Source organism: Paramormyrops kingsleyae, chromosome 18 (genome assembly GCF_048594095.1).
Source record: "Paramormyrops kingsleyae isolate MSU_618 chromosome 18, PKINGS_0.4, whole genome shotgun sequence".
In the NCBI taxonomy this organism is placed as follows: domain Eukaryota; kingdom Metazoa; phylum Chordata; class Actinopteri; order Osteoglossiformes; family Mormyridae; genus Paramormyrops; species Paramormyrops kingsleyae.
In genome coordinates this window covers 2,348,412-2,370,903 of record NC_132814.1, presented here as the reverse complement: position 1 = coordinate 2,370,903, position 22,492 = coordinate 2,348,412, and the positions used below count along the sequence as shown (strand labels likewise).

Genomic DNA, 22,492 nt, shown 5'->3' with positions numbered 1-22,492 from the left:
AGCGGGAATAATAATAAAAAAGCAAAACAAATATTTCATTCAATCCAATTTTATTTATATAGCATTTTTTACAACGGATGTTGTCACAAAGCAGCTTTACATGTCACTGGATCCAAGCCCCTAAAGAACAAGCCCAAGGCGACAGTGGCAAGGAAAAACTCCCCAAGCTGAAAATAGGAAAAAACCTTGAGAGGATACAAGACTCAGAAGGGGGCCCCATCCTCCTCTGGGCGACACCGGAACAGTTCATGCAGTTTAAATTATCCAAAAGTGTGTGTCTAGATAAGGTTTAGAGAGTCTCTAATGGATCCTGCAAAAAGGCCTCCGCAGGGTCCACCTATCATAAAGTCAGATTTTTCCAATGGTGAGCCATTGGGTCTCTATGAGGTGTTGGTCCAAGTACAGGCGAACAGCGGCATTCTGTCATGTCCAGTATAGAGTCCAGTAGGAGGAGGGTCCCGCAGGAATCTGGCAGCACAGGGTCTCCATAGAGCTGGATCCTGTAACCACAGGCATCCTAGGCAGAACATCTACGTCCTTTGCTGGCTCCATGAAGTGTGTATGCAGCTCGGCAGAAGAGAGTGGATTAGTCACACATATGATGCTCTGAAGAGTGAAGGGTTTATGCAAGTATAATGTTAAAAGACGGAGGTCCTTAACACGGATATAACAACTTAGCTACGAAGGTGAACTGGACGGTAGCACAGACATTTCTTAAGTGGGCATCCAGAGATATCGTCCCCCCTCCAATCCAACGTCAGTGTGAATGCAGATGTGGACATCCAGAGACATCAGCACCCCTTTTCTCCACTAGTTGTGTATGGAGCTCGACAGGAGGAATGGAGATGTAGAGAAAGGGGTTAGTCACACACATAATGTACTGCAAAATAAAGAGTAAACACAAGTGCCATGAAGCAGAATTGATCTCCGGCAGGCCTCAGTTTACAGTGAAGGAATTGTAAGGCAGACATGCTAACAAAGCAGTTTTACATATTACCAATTCCAAACCATTAATGGGCAACCTTAGAGTAACAATGGCTAGAAAAGAAAACCTTAGCTATAAGTAGGAATAAAACATTGTGAAAAGCCAAGACTCCGCATGCACATGTTCTCCCCTTACAGAGTCAGATCACGCATTTGAAGCGTTCCCAAATGTTTGTGTGTTTTAGTTTCCTGTTAGTGAACGCTCTTCTGCCATTCTGTCTGACATCCAATAGAAAGTCCACTGTGTCTCCGCAATGTCCAGCTCCAGGTAATTATAGCCATTTTATGCAGCTGTATGGAGTCCAGTAGGTCTCAGCAGTGTGCCAGTGATGCAGGGCCTCTGCAGACCTGGATCGTAGAACCACAGAAAGGCAGACTATCTGCCGAATGCAGCTTAGCAAAGAGAAATAAGAATGGGTCAGCAAAATACAGAACATGGAATGTACTGCAAAATACAAGGTGTACCCAACAGCCATGATGCAGTGCAGGAGCCACTTCAACTACCACCAATGTGCAACACCCACCTTGCTGATGCAACACAGTCATTCTGCAGCAGTTACACTTACTATACATTAGCTAAAGTGGTGAAGAATTCACAGATTAGTGATTAGGAGGCAAATTTGAAAGGGTCATGGTGACAGTTGTAGCAGGACATAATTCTTCATTCTGACCTTAATGAGTATTATAGTCAGGTACACTGCAATTCATTCCACTTGAAAAGTTACAACTTAAGCTGAGTCAGTGTAGGTGTGTGTCTCAGTAACCTAAATATTTGGGCTTGCAATCCAAAGCTTGCTGGTTCAAAGGTGGATAACTGTATGTTGATGGGCCCTTGAGTCATGAAAAATGATGAATGTAGTGAATTACTATATTCTCTAATTACTTTGTGTAGTTAATTATTAAAGAAACATAAATTATTAAAGAAACAAATCTGCATTGGCAGAATAAAGAATTAAAAATGAAAATAAACTATTATTAAACAAATATTACTTTCCTGTCGTACCTTGTCTTATTCTAGCTTACCTTAGCCATTCCTATCCTACCTTATCCTATTCTATCTTTTCTAAGCCATTCCTATCCTACCTTACGCTATTCTCTTATCTTACCCACTTTCTATCCTACCGTATCCTATTCCATCGTATCTCAGCCATTCCTATCCTACCTTATGCTATTCTATCTTAGCCATTACTATCCTACCTTATGCTATTCTATCTTACCTTAGCTATTCCTATCCTACCTTATGCTATTCTATCTTAGCCATTACTATGCTACCTTATGCTATTCTCTTATCTTAGCCGTTCCAATCTTACCCATTCGTATACTATCTTATCCTATTCTATTCTATCTTGCCTTAGCCATTCCTGTTCTACCTTATGCTATTCTCTTATCTTAGCCGTTCCATTCTTAGCCATTCCTATCCTACCTTATCCTATTCTATCATACCTTAGCCATTCCTATCCTACCTTATCTTATTCTGAATTACCTTAGCCATTCCTATCCTACCTTATGCTATACTGTTACCTTAGCCGTTCCTATCTTACCCATTCCGATCCTACCTCATCCTATTCTATCTTACCTTAGCCATTCCAATCCTACCGTATACTATTCTCTTATCATACCCACATTCTATCCTACCGTATCCTATTCTATCGTATCTCAGCCATTCCTATCCTACCTTATGCTATTCAATCTTAGCCATTACTATCCTACCTCATCCAAGTCTAACTTATCTTAGCCATTCCTATCCTACCTTATCCTAATCTATCATTCCTTAGCCATTCCTATCCTACCGTATGCTATTCTAACTTACCCATTCCTATCCTACCGTATGTTATTCTACCTTACCCATTCCTATCCTACCTTATCCTATTCTATCTTGCCAAACCCATTCCTATCCTTCCTCATCCATTCCAATCTTGCCTTAGCCATTCCTATCCTACCTTATGCTATTCTCTTATCTTAGCCGTTCCTATCTCAGCCATTCCTATCCTACCTTATCCAAATCAACCTTATCTTAGAGATTCCTATCCTATTTTATCCACCGGTATCTTATCCGTTCCAATCCTACCTCATCCAAGTCTAACTTATCATAGCCATTCCTATCCTACTAGGGATGTTAACCGATGACCGTTTGACCGGTGGTTGACCGTATCAACGTTAACCGGTCAAAGTTGTCGGTAGTCGGTTAAAAAAAAAAGTGATATCTAAATTAGGCTATTATAGACAGTGGACTATACGCTACTACAGTTAGCCATCTCATTCCTCATCTTTTTGTGTTAAGTGAACAAATTATCCCTCACACTCAATTTTTCATAACTCGCCTGTTTGTACTTAATAAACCAATAAAAACATTTGGCGCGAGGTCACAGCGTTTGGGTTCGTGCGCTCACAAGGTTTGCGAAATTTAACTTTAACTTGTTTTTCGTTAATTTATTTTCCAAGAATAACTAATGGCCAAATCGTTGTGTTATGTTTAAATAATTAGCACCCTTAACACCTGTCTGTGAGCTGTTTGTTGGCTACAGTATTCTCATTCATAGATTCTAATAGTTTTTCGTTTATTTAATGTTATTCTTAAGAATAGCTGTAGGTTTTTGTCTGTTATGGTTTAGGAGATGTTGCCCTTAACAGAAGTTGACACTTGTCTTTTTGAAAAATAAAAAAATAATATTAATTATACAACAGAGTTGTCCTGTCCGTTATTAGAAGGCACACAGTGAGTTAGACCTGCCTTGGCCGGTGCGTCTTTTACGCATTCTGAAGGTGCCTGTTTTATCCATTGGTTTTATCATGTTGCAGTCTATTAGGCAACATTCCGCATAAGATGGGCTTAGATTTGGAAATACATTACATCTACATTTCAGTGGTAACCGATAAGGTGATGATGATCATCATCTTTCTTTATTATGGTTAGCACTACCTCAACTAAAGCGGCGTCTCTTCGGAGCTGTCATTTTCTTAAATGAGCCGTGGCAATGTTTCAAATGAGCTTCTAACCTAGACAAACGCCTTTATTTTCAAAGCGATCACCTTGTACCCAAACCATTTGAAACTAAGGAGCCATTTGTCCTACGATTACATACAACAAGCTCTTCGGCGCCGCGTTTGCGGGACTCATGTTTCGCGCTGTAGGGGATTTTAAAAAAGTGACGTGAGTGGCAGTGTGTGTGTGTGTGTGCGGGAGGCAGAGCGGCAGAGAGATGCGACAGAGTTGCGAAATTGCAGGCGCGGCTCGAAATGGCTGTTATTTCAAATAGCGTACCATATTTTAAACTAATCGGTTAACCGGTTTCAACCGGCTACTGAGGCTCGGTGGTCGGTCAAGAAATTTTTTAGTTTTCGCCATCCCTATATCCTACCTTATCCTAATCTATCATTCCTTAGCCATTCCTATCCTACCTTATGCTATTCTAACTTACCCATTCCTATCCTACCTTATGCTATTCTAACTTACCCATTCCTATCCTACTTTATGCTATTCTACTTTAGCCATTCCTAACCTACCTTATGCTAAGCTATCATTCTTTAGCCATTCCTGTCCTACTTTATGCTTTTCTATCTTACCTTACCCATTCAACAACAACGAATAACAAATTTATTTTTTTATAGTGCATTTTGACAACATTACATCGTCTCAAAGCGCTTTACAGCATCCCCACCCAAAGCCCCCAGTGCGTAAGCCATAGGCGACACTATCCTACCTTATGCGATTCTATCTTATCCGTTCCTTTCCTACCTTATCCTATTCTATCTAACCTTACCCATTCCTATCCTACCTTATCCTATTCTATCTTGCCTAACCCATTCCTATCCTTCCTCATCCTTTCCAATCTTGCCTTAGCCATTCCTATCCTACCTTATGCTATTCTCTTATCTTAGCCGTTCCTATCTCAGCCATTCCTATCCTACCTTATCCTAATCTATCATTCCTTAGCCATTCCTATCCTACTTTATGCTATTCTAACTTACCGATTCCTATCCTACCTTATCCTAGTCTATTATTCCTTAACCATTGCTATCCTACCATATGCTATTCTACCTCACCCATTCCTATCCTACCTTATGCTATTCTTCCTTACCCATTCCCATCCTACCTTATGCTATTCTACCTTACCCATTCCTAACCAACCTTATCCTAATATATCATTCTTTAGCCATTCCTATCCTACCTTGTGCTATTCTACCTTACCCATTCCTACCCTACCTTATGCTATTCTACCTTACCCATTCCTATCCAACCTTATTCTAATCTATCATTCTTTAGCCATTCCTATCCTACCTTATGCTTTTCTATCTTATCTTACCCATTCAACAACAACGGGTAACAAATTTATTTCTCTATAGTGCATTATGACAACATTACATCGTCTCAATGCGCTTTACAGCATCCCCACCCAAAGCCCCCAGTGAGTAAGCCATAGGCGACACTACCCTACCTTATGCTATTCTATCTTATCCGTTCCTTTCCTACCTTATCCTATTCTATCTTACCTTACCCATTCCTATCCTACCTTATCCTATTCTATCTTGCCTTAGCCATTCCTATCCTACCTTATGCTATTCTCTTATCTTAGCCGTTCCTATCTCAGCCATTCCTATCCTACCTTATCCAATTCAACCTTATCTTAGAGATTCCTATCCTATCTCATCCACCGGTATCTTATCCATTCCTATCCTACGTCATCCAAGTCTAACTTATCTTAGCCAATCCTATCCTACCTTATCCTAATCTATCATTCCTTAGCCATTCCTATCCTACCTTATGCTATTCTAACTTACCGATTCCTATCCTACCTTATCCTAGTCTATTATTCCTTAACCATTGCTATCCTACCATATGCTATTCTACCTCACCCATTCCTATCCTACCTTATGCTATTCTTCCTTACCGATTCCCATCCTACCTTATGCTATTCTACCTTACCCATTCCTAACCAACCTTATCCTAATATATCATTCTTTAGCCATTCCTATCCTACCTTATGCTATTCCACCTTACCCATTCCTACCCTATCTTATGCTATTCTACCTTACCCATTCCTATCCAACCTTATTCTAATCTATCATTCTTTAGCCATTCCTATCCTACCTTATGCTTTTCTATCTTATCTTACCCATTCAACAACAATGGGTAACAAATTTATTTCTCTATAGTGCATTATGACAACATTACATCGTCTCAATGCGCTTTACAGCATCCCCACCCAAAGCCCCCAGTGAGTAAGCCATAGGCGACACTACCCTACCTTATGCTATTCTATCTTATCCGTTCCTTTCCTACCTTATCCTATTCTATCTTACCTTACCCATTCCTATCCTACCTTATCCTATTCTATCTTGCCTTAGCCATTCCTATCCTACCTTATGCTATTCTCTTATCTTAGCCGTTCCTATCTCAGCCATTCCTATCCTACCTTATCCAATTCAACCTTATCTTAGAGATTCCTATCCTATCTCATCCACCGGTATCTTATCCATTCCTATCCTACCTCATCCAAGTCTAACTTATCTTAGCCATTCCTATCCTACCTTATCCTAATCTATCATTCCTTAGCCATTCCTATCCTACCATATGCTATTCTAACTTACCGATTCCTATCCTACCTTATCCTAGTCTATTATTCCTTAACCATTGCTATCCTACCATATGCTATTCTACCTCACCCATTCCTATCCTACCTTATGCTATTCTTCCTTACCCATTCCCATCCTACCTTATGCTATTCTACCTTACCCATTCCTAACCAACCTTATCCTAATATATCATTCTTTAGCCATTCCTATCCTACCTTATGCTATTCTACCTTACCCATTCCTACCCTACCTTATGCTATTCTACCTTACCCATTCCTATCCAACCTTATTCTAATCTATCATTCTTTAGCCATTCCTATCCTACCTTATGCTTTTCTATCTTATCTTACCCATTCAACAACAACGGGTAACAAATTTATTTCTCTATAGTGCATTATGACAACATTACATCGTCTCAATGCGCTTTACAGCATCCCCACCCAAAGCCCCCAGTGAGTAAGCCATAGGCGACACTATCCTACCTTATGCTATTCTAACTCACCCATTCCTATCCTACCTTATGCTATTCTACTTTACCCATTCCTAACCTACCTTATGCTATTCTACCTTACCCATTCCTATCCAACCTTATCCTAATATATCATTCTTTAGCCATTCCTATCCTACATTAAGCTATTCTACCTTACCCATTCCTACCCTACCTTATGCTATTCTACCTTACCCATTCCTATCCAACCTTATCCTAATCTATCATTCTTTAGCCATTCCTATCCTACCTTATGCTTTTCTATCTTATCTTACCCATTCAACAACAACGGGTAACAAATATATTTTTCTATAGTGCATTATGACAACATTACATCGTCTCAAAGCGCTTTACAGCATCCCCACCCAAAGCCCCCAGTGAGTAAGCCATAGGCGACACTACCCTACCTTATGCTATTCTATTTTATCCGTTCCTTTCCTACCTTATCCTATTCTATCTTACCTTACCAATGTAGTGGAAAATTACCACCAAGCATGATGTCTGATGGTTACTAAGGAAGTTAGGCTGCAAAATAAGGTTGCTATGAATGTAACGTGCACGGTATGAATGTGTAAGGTTTGTGGTTTGGACGAGTGTGCCGAGTGTGAAATTAGAAATCTGACAAGTTAAGAATATCAAATAAATGAGCTCATAAGTATTATAAAAAAAAAAATAATAATAATAATAAAATAAATAAATAAAAATAAAATAATAATTAAGCAGAAATTAAGGTGTAAAAGGTTCCGTAAACATATAGTTTAACGGAGAGGCTGAGACAAAGACCTCCGTGTACTGTAGATTATCCCCACGACTGCTTTGTCCCTATTATCAGAACTGCGCCCCGAATTGAGATTTATGTTACTGGGATGTGCATTTGGCATACATAAATTATACAAATATAACTGTTTTGTGATAAGTCTTTTGTAAAAGTCTGCATTGTTGCAATGAAGAACTTGCTTTGCAAAATAACACAGGCATAGAAGTTTTCTACTGTGTGACGATTTTAATATATATATTCTATTCTATCTTACCTTAGCTATTCCTATCCTACCTTATGCTATTCTATCTTAGCCATTACTATGCTACCTTATGCTATTCTCTTATCTTAGCCGTTCCAATCTTACCCATTCGTATACTATCTTATCCTATTCTATTCTATCTTGCCTTAGCCATTCCTGTTCTACCTTATGCTATTCTCTTATCTTACCCATTCCTATCCTACTTTATGCTATTCTACTTTAGCCATTCCTAACCTACCTTATGCTAAGCTATCATTCTTTAGCCATTCCTGTCCTACTTTATCCATTGCTATCTTACCTTACGCATTCAACAACAACGAATAACAAATTTATTTTTTTATAGTGCATTTTGACAACATTACAGCGTCTCAAAGCGCTTTACAACATCCCCACCCAAAGCTCCCAGTGAGTAAGCCATAGGCGACACTATCCTACCTTATGCGATTCTACCTTACCCATTCCTATCCTACCTTATGCTATTCTACCTTACCCATTCCTATCCAACCTTATCCTAATCTATCATTCTTTAGCCATTCCTATCGTACCTTATGCTTTTCTATCTTATCTTACCCATTCAACAACAACGGGTAACAAATATATTTTTCTATAGTGCATTATGACAACATTACATTGTCTCAATGCGCTTTACAGCATCCCCACCCAAAGCCCCCAGTGAATAAGCCATAGGCGACACTACCCTACCTTATGCTATTCTATCTTATCCGTTCCTTTCCTACCTTATCCTATTCTATCTTACCTTACCCATTCCTATCCTACCTTATCCTTTTCTATCTTGCCTTAGCCATTCCTATCCTACCTTATCCTATTCTATTTTGCCTAACCCATTCCTATCCATCCTCATCCTTTCCTATCTTGCCTTAGCCATTCCTATCCTACCTTATGCTATTCTCTTATCTTAGCCGTTCCTATCTCAGCCATTCCTAACCTACCTCATCCAAGACTAACTAATCTTAGCCATTCCAATCCTACCTTATGCTATTTTAACTTGCCGATTCCTATCCTACCTTATCCTAGTCTATTTTTCCTTAACCATTCCTACCCTACCTTATGCTATTCTACCTTACCCATTCCTATCCAACCTTATGCTATTCTCTTATCTTAGCCGTTCCTATCTCAGCCATTCCTATCCTACCTTATCCAATTCAACCTTATCTTAGAGATTCATATCCTATCTTATCCACCGGTATCTTATCCGTTCCTATCCTACCTCATCCAATTCTAACATATCTTACCCATTCCTATCCTACCTTATCCTATTCAATCTTATCTTAGCCATTCCCATCCTACTTTATGCTATTCTACCTCACCCATTCCTATCCTACCTTATCCTATTCTATCTAATCTTAGCCATTCCTATCCTACCTTTTGCTATTCTACCTTAGCCATTACTATCCTACCGTATGGTATTCTATCTTATCCAATTCAACCTTATCTTAGAGATTCCTATCCTATCTCATCCACCGGTATCTTATCCATTCCTATCCTACCTCATCCAAGTCTAACTTATCTTAGCCATTCCTATCCTACCTTATCCTAATCTATCATTCCTTAGCCATTCCTATCCTACCTTATGCTATTCTACTTTACCCATTCCTAACCTACCTTATGCTATTCTACCTTAGCCATTGCTATATAAACTTATGCTAAGCTATCATTCTTTAGCCATTCCTGTCCTACTTTATGCTTTTCTATCTTACCTTACCCATTCAACAACAACGAATAACAAATGTATTTTTTTATAGTGCATTTTGACAACATTACATCGTCTCAAAGCGCTTTACAGCATCCTCACCCAAAGCTCCCAGTGAGTAAGCCATAGGCGACACTATCCTACCTTATGCGATTCTATCATATCCGTTCCTTTCCTACCATATCCTATTCTATCTTACCTTACCCATTCCTATCCTACCTTATCCTTTTCTATCTTGCCTTAGCCATTCCTATCCTACCTTATCCTATTCTATCTTGCCTAACCCATTCCTATCCATCCCCATCCTTTCCTATCTTGCCTTAGCCATTCCTATCCTACCTTATGCTATTCTATCTTACCTTAGGCATTCCTATCCTACCTTATGCTATTCTATCTTACCTTAGCCATTCCTATCCTACCTTATGCTACTGTCTTATCTTAGCCGTTCCTATCTTATCCGTTCCTTTCCTATCTTATCCTATTCTATCTTACCTTACCCATTACTATCCTTCCTCATCCTTTCCTATCTTGCCTTAGCCATTCCTATCCTACCGTATGCTATTCTCTTATCTCAGCCATTCCTATCCTACCTTATCCTAATCTATCATTCCTTAGCAATTCCTATCCTACCTTATGCTATTCTAACTTACCGATTCCTATCCTACCTTATCCTATTCTATCTTGCCTAACCCATTCCTATCCTTCCTCATCCTTTCCAATCTTGCCTTAGCCATTCCTATCCTACCTTATGCTATTCTCTTATCTTAGCCGTTCCTATCTCAGCCATTCCTATCCTACCTTATCCTAATCTATCATTCCTTAACCATTGCTATCCCACCATATGCTATTCTACCTCACCCATTCCTACCCTACCTTATGCTATTCTTCCTTACCCATTCCCATCCTACATTATGCTATTCTACCTTACCCATTGCTAACCAACCTTATCCTAATATATCATTCTTTAGCCATTCCTATCCTACCTTGTGCTATTCTACCTTACCCATTCCTACCCTACCTTATGCTATTCTACCTTACCCATTCCTATCCAACCTTATTCTACTCTATCATTCTTTAGCCATTCCTATCCTACCTTAAGCTTTTCTATCTTATCTTACCCATTCAACAACAACGGGTAACAAATTTATTTCTCTATAGTGCATTATGACAACATTACATCGTCTCAATGCGCTTTACAGCATCCCCACCCAAAGCCCCCAGTGAGTAAGCCATAGGCGGCACTACCCTACCTTATGCTATTCTATCTTATCCGTTCCTTTCCTACCTTATCCTATTCTATCTTACCTTACCCATTCCTATCCTACCTTATCCTATTCTATCTTGCCTTAGCCATTCCTATCCTACCTTATGCTATTCTCTTATCTTAGCCGTTCCTATCTCAGCCATTCCTATCCTACCTTATCCAATTCAACCTTATCTTAGAGATTCCTATCCTATCTCATCCACCGGTATCTTATCCATTCCTATCCTACCTCATCCAAGTCTAACTTATCTTAGCCATTCCTATCCTACCTTATCCTAATCTATCATTCCTTAGCCATTCCTATCCTACCTTATGCTATTCTAACTTACCGATTCCTATCCTACCTTATCCTAGTCTATTATTCCTTAACCATTGCTATCCTACCATATGCTATTCTACCTCACCCATTCCTATCCTACCTTATGCTATTCTTCCTTACCGATTCCCATCCTACCTTATGCTATTCTACCTTACCCATTCCTAACCAACCTTATCCTAATATATCATTCTTTAGCCATTCCTATCCTACCTTATGCTATTCCACCTTACCCATTCCTACCCTATCTTATGCTATTCTACCTTACCCATTCCTATCCAACCTTATTCTAATCTATCATTCTTTAGCCATTCCTATCCTACCTTATGCTTTTCTATCTTATCTTACCCATTCAACAACAACGGGTAACAAATTTATTTCTCTATAGTGCATTATGACAACATTACATCGTCTCAATGCGCTTTACAGCATCCCCACCCAAAGCCCCCAGTGAGTAAGCCATAGGCGACACTACCCTACCTTATGCTATTCTATCTTATCCGTTCCTTTCCTACCTTATCCTATTCTATCTTACCTTACCCATTCCTATCCTACCTTATCCTATTCTATCTTGCCTTAGCCATTCCTATCCTACCTTATGCTATTCTCTTATCTTAGCCGTTCCTATCTCAGCCATTCCTATCCTACCTTATCCAATTCAACCTTATCTTAGAGATTCCTATCCTATCTCATCCACCGGTATCTTATCCATTCCTATCCTACCTCATCCAAGTCTAACTTATCTTAGCCATTCCTATCCTACCTTATCCTAATCTATCATTCCTTAGCCATTCCTATCCTACCATATGCTATTCTAACTTACCGATTCCTATCCTACCTTATCCTAGTCTATTATTCCTTAACCATTGCTATCCTACCATATGCTATTCTACCTCACCCATTCCTATCCTACCTTATGCTATTCTTCCTTACCCATTCCCATCCTACCTTATGCTATTCTACCTTACCCATTCCTAACCAACCTTATCCTAATATATCATTCTTTAGCCATTCCAATCCTACCTTATGCTATTCTACCTTACCCATTCCTACCCTACCTTATGCTATTCTACCTTACCCATTCCTATCCAACCTTATTCTAATCTATCATTCTTTAGCCATTCCTATCCTACCTTATGCTTTTCTATCTTATCTTACCCATTCAACAACAACGGGTAACAAATTTATTTCTCTATACTGCATTATGACAACATTACATCGTCTCAATGCGCTTTACAGCATCCCCACCCAAAGCCCCCAGTGAGTAAGCCATAGGCGACACTACCCTACCTTATGCTATTCTATCTTATCCCTTCCTATCCTACCTTATCCTATTCTATCTTACCTTACCCATTCCTATCCTACCTTATCCTATTCTATCTTGCCTTAGCCATTCCTATCCTACCTTATGCTATTCTCTTATCTTAGCCGTTCCTATCTCAGCCATTCCTATCCTACCTTATCCAATTCAACCTTATCTTAGAGATTCCTATCCTATCTCATCCACCGGTATCTTATCCATTCCTATCCTACGTCATCCAAGTCTAACTTATCTTAGCCATTCCTATCCTACATTATCATAATCTATCATTCCTTAGCCATTCCTATCCTACCTTATCATAATCTATCATTCCTTAGCCATTCCTATCCTACCTTATGCTATTCTAACTCACCCATTCCTATCCTACCTTATGCTATTCTACTTTACCCATTCCTAACCTACCTTATGCTATTCTACCTTACCCATTCCTATCCAACCTTATCCTAATATATCATTCTTTAGCCATTCCTATCCTACATTAAGCTATTCTACCTTACCCATTCCTACCCTACCTTATGCTATTCTACCTTACCCATTCCTATCCAACCTTATCCTAATCTATCATTCTTTAGCCATTCCTATCCTACCTTATGCTTTTCTATCTTATCTTACCCATTCAACAACAACGGGTAACAAATATATTTTTCTATAGTGCATTATGACAACATTACATCGTCTCAAAGCGCTTTACAGCATCCCCACCCAAAGCCCCCAGTGAGTAAGCCATAGGCGACACTACTCTATCTTATGCTATTCTATCTTATCCGTTCCTTTCCTACCTTATCTTATTCTATCTTACCTTACCCATTACTATCCTTCCTCATCCTTTCCTATCTTGCCTTAGCCATTCCTATCCTACCTTATGCTATTCTCTTATCTTAGCCGTTCCTATCTCAGCCATTCCTATCCTACCTTATCCAATTCAACCTTATCTTAGAGATTCCTATCCTATCTTATCCACCGGTATCTTATCCGTTCCAATCCTACCTCATCCAAGTCTAACTTATCATAGCCATTCCTATCCTACCTTATCCTAATCTATCATTCCTTAGCCATTCCTATCCTACCTTATGCTATTCTAACTTACCCATTCCTATCCTACCTTATGCTATTCTAACTTACCCATTCCTATCCTACTTTATGCTATTCTACTTTAGCCATTCCTAACCTACCTTATGCTAAGCTATCATTCTTTAGCCATTCCTGTCCTACTTTATGCTTTTCTATCTTACCTTACCCATTCAACAACAACGAATAACAAATTAATTTTTTTATAGTGCATTTTGACAACATTACATCGTCTCAAAGCGCTTTACAGCATCGCCACCCAAAGCCCCCAGTGAGTAAGCCATAGGCGACACTATCCTACCTTATGCGATTCTATCTTATCCGTTACTTTCCTAACTTATCCTATTCTATCTTACCTTACCCATTCCTATCCTACCTTATCCTATTCTATCTTGCCTAACCCATTCCTATCCTTCCTCATCCTTTCCAATCTTGCCTTAGCCATTCCTATCCTACCTTATGCTATTCTCTTATCTTAGCCGTTCCTATCTCAGCCATTCCTATCCTACCTTATCCTAGTCTATTATTCCTTAACCATTGCTATCCTACCATATGCTATTCTACCTCACCCATTCCTATCCTACCTTATGCTATTCTTCCTTACCGATTCCCATCCTACCTTATGCTATTCTACCTTACCCATTCCTAACCAACCTTATCCTAATATATCATTCTTTAGCCATTCCTATCCTACCTTATGCTATTCCACCTTACCCATTCCTACCCTATCTTATGCTATTCTACCTTACCCATTCCTATCCAACCTTATTCTAATCTATCATTCTTTAGCCATTCCTATCCTACCTTATGCTTTTCTATCTTATCTTACCCATTCAACAACAACGGGTAACAAATTTATTTCTCTATAGTGCATTATGACAACATTACATCGTCTCAATGCGCTTTACAGCATCCCCACCCAAAGCCCCCAGTGAGTAAGCCATAGGCAACACTACCCTACCTTATGCTATTCTATCTTATCCGTTCCTTTCCTACCTTATCCTATTCTATCTTACCTTACCCATTCCTATCCTACCTTATCCTATTCTATCTTGCCTTAGCCATTCCTATCCTACCTTATGCTATTCTCTTATCTTAGCCGTTCCTATCTCAGCCATTCCTATCCTACCTTATCCAATTCAACCTTATCTTAGAGATTCCTATCCTATCTCATCCACCGGTATCTTATCCATTCCTATCCTACCTCATCCAAGTCTAACTTATCTTAGCCATTCCTATCCTACCTTATCCTAATCTATCATTCCTTAGCCATTCCTATCCTACCATATGCTATTCTAACTTACCGATTCCTATCCTACCTTATCCTAGTCTATTATTCCTTAACCATTGCTATCCTACCATATGCTATTCTACCTCACCCATTCCTATCCTACCTTATGCTATTCTTCCTTACCCATTCCCATCCTACCTTATGCTATTCTACCTTACCCATTCCTAACCAACCTTATCCTAATATATCATTCTTTAGCCATTCCTATCCTACCTTATGCTATTCTACCTTACCCATTCCTACCCTACCTTATGCTATTCTACCTTACCCATTCCTATCCAACCTTATTCTAATCTATCATTCTTTAGCCATTCCTATCCTACCTTATGCTTTTCTATCTTATCTTACCCATTCAACAACAACGGGTAACAAATTTATTTCTCTATAGTGCATTATGACAACATTACATCGTCTCAATGCGCTTTACAGCATCCCCACCCAAAGCCCCCAGTGAGTAAGCCATAGGCGACACTACCCTACCTTATGCTATTCTATCTTATCCCTTCCTATCCTACCTTATCCTATTCTATCCTACCTTACCCATTCCTATCCTACCTTATCCTATTCTATCTTGCCTTAGCCATTCCTATCCTACCTTATGCTATTCTCTTATCTTAGCCGTTCCTATCTCAGCCATTCCTATCCTACCTTATCCAATTCAACCTTATCTTAGAGATTCCTATCCTATCTCATCCACCGGTATCTTATCCATTCCTATCCTACGTCATCCAAGTCTAACTTATCTTAGCCATTCCTATCCTACATTATCATAATCTATCATTCCTTAGCCATTCCTATCCTACCTTATCATAATCTATCATTCCTTAGCCATTCCTATCCTACCTTATGCTATTCTAACTCACCCATTCCTATCCTACCTTATGCTATTCTACTTTACCCATTCCTAACCTACCTTATGCTATTCTACCTTACCCATTCCTATCCAACCTTATCCTAATATATCATTCTTTAGCCATTCCTATCCTACATTAAGCTATTCTACCTTACCCATTCCTACCCTACCTTATGCTATTCTACCTTACCCATTCCTATCCAACCTTATCCTAATCTATCATTCTTTAGCCATTCCTATCCTACCTTATGCTTTTCTATCTTATCTTACCCATTCAACAACAACGGGTAACAAATATATTTTTCTATAGTGCATTATGACAACATTACATCGTCTCAAAGCGCTTTACAGCATCCCCACCCAAAGCCCCCAGTGAGTAAGCCATAGGCGACACTACCCTACCTTATGCTATTCTATCTTATCCGTTCCTTTCCTACCTTATCCTATTCTATCTTACCTTACCCATTACTATCCTTCCTCATCCTATCCTATCTTGCCTTAGCCATTCCTATCCTACCTTATGCTATTCTCTTATCTTAGCTGTTCCTATCTCAGCCATTCCTATCCTACCTTATCAAATTCAACCTTATCTTAGGGATTCCTATCCTATCTTATCCACCGGTATTTTATCTGTTCCTAACCTACCTCATCCAAGACTAACTTATCTTAGCCATTCCAATCCTACCTTATCCTAACCTATCATTCCTTAGCCATTCCTATCCTACCTTATGCTATTCTAACTTACCCATTCCTATCCTACCTTATGGTATTCTACTTTAGCCATTCCTAACCTACCTTATGCTATTCTACCTTAGCCATTGCTATCCAACCTTATGCTAAGCTATCATTCTTTAGCCATTCCTGTCCTACTTTATGCATTGCTATCTTACCTTACGCATTCAACAACAACGAATAACAAATTTATTTTTTATAGTGCATTTTGACAACATTACAGCGTCTCAAAGCGCTTTACAACATCCCCACCCAAAGCTCCCAGTGAGTAAGCCATAGGCGACACTATCCTACCTTATGCGATTCTATCTTATCCGTTCCTTTCCTACCTTATCCTATTCTATCTTACCTTACCCATTCCTATCCTACCTTATCCTTTTCTATCTTCCCTAACCCATTTCTATCCTTCCTCATCCTTTCCAATCTTGCCATAGCCATTCCTATCCTACCTTATGCTATTCTCTTATCTTAGCCGTTCCTATCTCAGCCATTCCTATCCTACCTTATCCTATTCTATCTTGCCTAACCCATTCCTATCCATCCTCATCCTTTCCTATCTTGCCTTAGCAATTCCTATCCTACCTTATGCTATTCTAACTTACCGATTCCTATCCTACCTTATCCTAGTCTATTATTCCTTACCAATTCCTATCCTACCTTATGCTATTCTACCTTACCCATTCCTATCCAACCTTATCCTAATCTATCATTCTTTAGCCATTCCTATCCTACCTTATGCTTTTCTATCTTATCTTACCCATTCAACAACAACGGGTAACAAATATATTTTTCTATAGTGCATTATGACAACATTACATCGTCTCAAAGCGCTTTACAGCATCCCCACCCAAAGCCCCCAGTGAGTAAGCCATAGGCGACACTATCCTACCTTATGCTATTCTTCCTTACCCATTCCCATCCTACCTTATGCTATTCTACCTTACCCATTGCTAACCAACCTTATCCTAATATATCATTCTTTAGCCATTCCTACACTGTTAACCTTTGCTGTATTTTTCACAGTAAAATACCACAAAATGCCCAGTAACTTACCTGAAAACATTTCTACAGCTAATTACTGTAATTTGCTTTGCATTATGGGTATATTAAGGTTATTTACAGTAACTTACTGTATTTTTAAAAATTGCGGTAGTAGTTATACCTACCGTTAACACATTAGCAGTAGTGCTACTGTATTATGTGATTTGAATGGTTCATCATACTGTTTGTGTATTTTTACTCTTTCAGTGGTTGGTTGCAATAGTGCATTACATTTTAACTCTTTCACTGCCAACCATTTCCAGATTTTCCTCCAAGCTAGTGCCATTTGTCAGTATGATACCAGTGAAAGTATTATGGTTTTGACTTTTTAGGGGACTTGCCTGTGTGTAAGGTTCAAGAATTCTGATCATCTAATCTACTGCATGCAGTTGTATGCACATGCACAGCTGCTGCAAATGTGCGCTTGGCACTGCATTGCCATAGAGATCAATTCAAGTGACAGCTGCTCCTGGGGACAGGGAAAAGAATGCAGAAAGGCCTCCTTGTAGGGAAATTTTATAAAGCAAGGTTCTCCAAATCTCTCCCAAAATTCTGTGTTTTCTTAATTGACTTCCATTCATATGTAAAGACTACAAGGTTAACTACAAATAAAAAAAGCAGAATTCACATTGCTGCATCTCCATCAGTTATCTCTGATTAACCCTGAACAAGATTCACACTTCCTTTTGTTAATTTTTTTACTTGCCACTATTCTGTTGTTGGATTTCACTTAGGTTGTTGCTGCTGTCTGTTTTTGTGTAATTTTGTACTTGTGACAAGTAGTGAATAAAGTTATTTAAAAAAGACGCAGAATTGCGAACTTCAGTCAGTGGAGAATATTGGACAGGAGAGGAAAGACAGGTTAACTTTGTTAACTCTTCGTTACGATATGCTCGAGAGGACAAAAGATTTTGCACCTCGTTATTGTTGGACCTCTGTGTGGAAACTGCAAACGGGACGTCATAAGGTAATGCAAAGAACTCTCCTACCTAACATACTCGTTTATTAATTTTTAAGAGCATATATATTTTTTTTTGTGTGCGGGGAGGGGGAGCTTAAAATCGGTGTTAGCTTCAGCTTGGTCGAGATAGCACATTAGCTGAATTATTCTGGAAAAAATAGGTTGTGTGTGTTTTTTTCTTTTCTTATTTAAATATATATTTAGAAATGTATTTTCCACGGAGAGGGGCGAGGAACACAGGCGCAACGACAGTCTTTGTCTTTTTCCCGCCGAGTGTGGTGCATTGTATTGAAAAGCTGGCCACGCTAACAGTGGGACATTTGGCTTCAGCTCTTTGAAAGACAAGACAAAGCAGCAGGTAAAAATACACATTTAATGAGAATAAAGAAAGACAACTTTTTTTTGGAAATTTAGAGACTGCTAAAACAATCTTATCCAGTTTTGAGCTTGCTCATGTAGGTTAGCCTGCTTTATTTAATTTTGTGTGAGCTGCAGTACACAACATTAAAAAGTTAATATAACATTAGGTTGGTGGCGCGAGGAACTCCAACCTAAGTTTAATATTTATTATTTTTTTAAGTGGGAAGGGGAGCATGTTTTTTTCCTTTAATACAACGTCTTCCAGGGTCTTTTTCATAGGAAAACCATGTAACGTCTGTGTTAGGTTGGTCAAAAGAGCAATTAGTTGAATTATTCTGGAAAAGATGGGTTGTGTGTGTTTTTCTTTTATTTACTTATGTAAATATATTTTTCAAGGGTTAAATAAATGCAACATTAAATTAACAATTGTCTCTCTGTCTTTTCCCGCCCAGTGTGGTGCATTGCTGTCCTCCTGCCCTTGCTGGCCGCGCTGACAGTGTGATGTAGCCTCAGTTCTTTGAGAGACAAGACAAAACAGCAGGTAAAAAGACATATTTAGTGAGAATAAAGGTAGACAACATTTTTTGGAAATTTAAAGACTGCTAAAACAATCTAACCCAGTTTTGAAGTTTCTCATGCAGGTTAGCCTGCTCTAATCTCAACTGTGGTTTATTGTTTCATAGGTTCCATTTAAAAAGCAAGACAGTGTAGTGGTCTGTAAATTAGTCGCAGTTAGTTGCAGTGCCATTGTTAAGGGGTTTAACGTCAGCTTGACAGACCCTCCAAAATTTTTCCTCCAGTGTTTCAGGGTCTGCATGGTTTAAGTTAATAACATTGATCTATAGATAGTTTTTCTTTTAACTTTTTCCCATTTTTTGATACAACCCAAGCAATGTAGATCCCTTCTTTAATAATAGAACAAACAGAAAATAGATTGAGATGTTTTTCAGTCACTGTGTTGTTGCCATGCTCTTTGCAAATTAAAAGTTAAGTCAAATTCAGACACATGCAGCCATGTACAGGTGTAAATTTTGTGGTGTTTGTAGTTCAGAATTAAGACAATTTTGTTATCATACGAAGAAACATCAGCACACAGCTAATTATCGATTCACATGTGGAATAGAGCAATGTCCTTTTTCCTATCAAACATTTTCTGCATTCAGATCCCATATGCACAGGAACCACCGCTATTGCAGGGCTCAGACTAAACACACCCATTTTAAAGGAAATCTTGCTTGTGGAGTTGAGGCATGTTTCTATGTGGCAGAGAATTTTTCAGCATTATGCACTCACTTGAGATTTCATATTAAAGATGGCAAGAAAGTTGTCTGTCCTTATGATGACTGCCACAAACATTTCAGAGTGCGCTCATCTTTTGCCACACATTTATCCAGGAAACATAAGCCGGTGATAACAACTCAGGTGTCAACTCTCCCCGAAAATATAGACTGTACTCAGCCTTCTGAGGAGAATCTGACTCCAACTCCATGTGATCATCTAGAGGAGTGTGATAATCAACAAGAGACATTTTTACATAATTTGGCTCTTTTCTACCTGAAAATGCAAGCCAAGATGCTGTTGCCAGCGAGCACAATACAGTGTATTCTTGATGGATTTCAGCATGTCCATAGCACTTCTATGGCAGATGTTTTTGACAAGTTGAAGGGCAATCTTTCTGAGCTAGACATACCACAAACTGAGATAGAAATGATTATTCAAAATCTCTCTAAAGAGGATGTCTTCACAATATACAACAAAGGAATACTCAGATCTGACAAAACAAGGAGAACATTTTACAAGCAGTATTTTGACTATGTTGAACCCACCCAGATTTATCTGGGAAGTGATGCTGCTGGAAAGGAATGCTTTTGCCAGTACATTTCCATCAAAGAGACATTAAAATCCCTCCTTAGACAGTCAAGTGTTAAAGAGCAATATCACCAATCCAAAAATCATACCTCTTCCAACATGGTTGTAGAGGATGTGGCAGATGGAAGAAATGTAAAAGAAAATGCTCTGTTAAAAGACAATCCTTCTTCATTGTCCATCATCCTTTACCAGGATGGATTTGAGGTTGTGAATCCTCTTGGGTCAGGGAAGAAAAAACATAAAGTTTTGGGGGTTTACATGAGTCTAGGTGAGGTCCAGCCACACAATCGCTCTTCAGTTGATCCCATGCAGTTGGTGATGCTGTGCAGAGAAAGGGACTTCAAGACATTTGGTCAGGAGAAAGTTTTCTCAAGTATTATCACAGACCTTAAAGATCTAGAAGATACAGGGATTGAGACAGATGATGGAAATACCCTCAAAGCGGCCTTGATTTCCATTTGTGGAGATAATCTTGGTTCACACTGCTTAGGTGGTTTCACTGAAAACTTCAGTTGTAGTACGCATTTTTGTAGATACTGCTTGATTGAAAGGAGAGACTTTGAAAAGACACCACTAAAGCTTGGTCCAAAAAGAACCATCACTGGTCACAAGGAGAGTGTACAACAGCTATCCACCACTGACCAAGACATGGTACAGGGGGTAAAGTTTGACTCACTTTTCAATTCTCTGAAATATTTTCATGTCTGCACTGGGCTTCCCCCATGTTTGGGTCATGATTTATTTGAAGGTGTAGTCTCTGATGACTTGGCATTGTACATCAGTCATTTAGTGAAACAGGAAAAGCATTTCACTTATGCACAACTAAACAGGTCGATCACACAGTTTAAATACTCAGGGAATGATAGTCTCAGTAAACCATGTGAGGTTAAGGAGTGTGGCAAAAAACTTTCTGGTTCTGCAGCACAGAACTGGTGTCTGTTGCGACTGTTGCCACTGTTGGTTGGTGACAGGATAAAAAATCCTGAGGACAGTCAGGTCTGGCAACTGTATCTACAGCTCAAGGAAATGGTTGAGCTCATATGTGCTCCCAAGATCCATCATGACCAGATTGCATACCTTAAGATAATAACTGAGGAGTATGTTCATTTAAGACACACAATTTTCCCTAATCACCCACTCAAGCCCAAGCATCACTATTTACTGCACTATAGTGACCTCTTTTTGCACTTTGGGCCTCTTATTCGTTTGTGGACTCTCCGGTTTGAGAGTAAGCATTCGTATTTCAAGGAATGCGCCCGGAAACTGCACAACTTTGTTCACCTTTGTAAAACACTGGCAGAAAGGCACCAGCTGCTTCAGGCGTACCTCGGCAGTGGACCATTGTTTGCTCCAGCAGTTCAAGCAGTTGGTGAAACTAGTGAATATGATGAGCAGTTGTACAATGGTCTAATTCAGGAGTCTGTCAGGACAGCTGGCTTGATGAAAGAAACTACATCAGAGGTATCAGCAGTAGTTTACAAAGGAACAAAATATTGCAAAGGGCTTGTTGTTGCGATGGGTCATGATGAATGTGGCCACATCTTTGGAAAAATCTCAGTGATCCTCATCAGTCACAAACAAGTACACTTTGTTTTGGACATCCTTCAATCTATGATACTGATCAACCTTGGACTTCACTGT

At 39.2% G+C, this 22,492-nt stretch overlaps 1 long non-coding RNA gene across 6 annotated transcripts in view; it reads right to left on the bottom strand.

Moving 5' to 3' along the window:
• Positions 1–33: 33 nt before the first annotated feature.
• The window catches only part of LOC140579325 (uncharacterized), a 47,299-nt gene continuing 24,840 nt past the window's right edge, over positions 34–22,492 (bottom strand). For 3 of the 6 annotated variants that reach the window (XR_011983421.1, XR_011983420.1, XR_011983419.1), the window contains 2 exons: positions 8,097–19,497; positions 34–2,181 (listed from right to left, as the gene is read on the bottom strand). This is a non-coding gene — a long non-coding RNA (uncharacterized lncRNA). The remainder of the gene's footprint in view (positions 2,182–8,096; positions 19,498–22,492) is intronic. The other 3 variants (XR_011983422.1, XR_011983424.1, XR_011983423.1) reach the window with 3 other exon arrangements.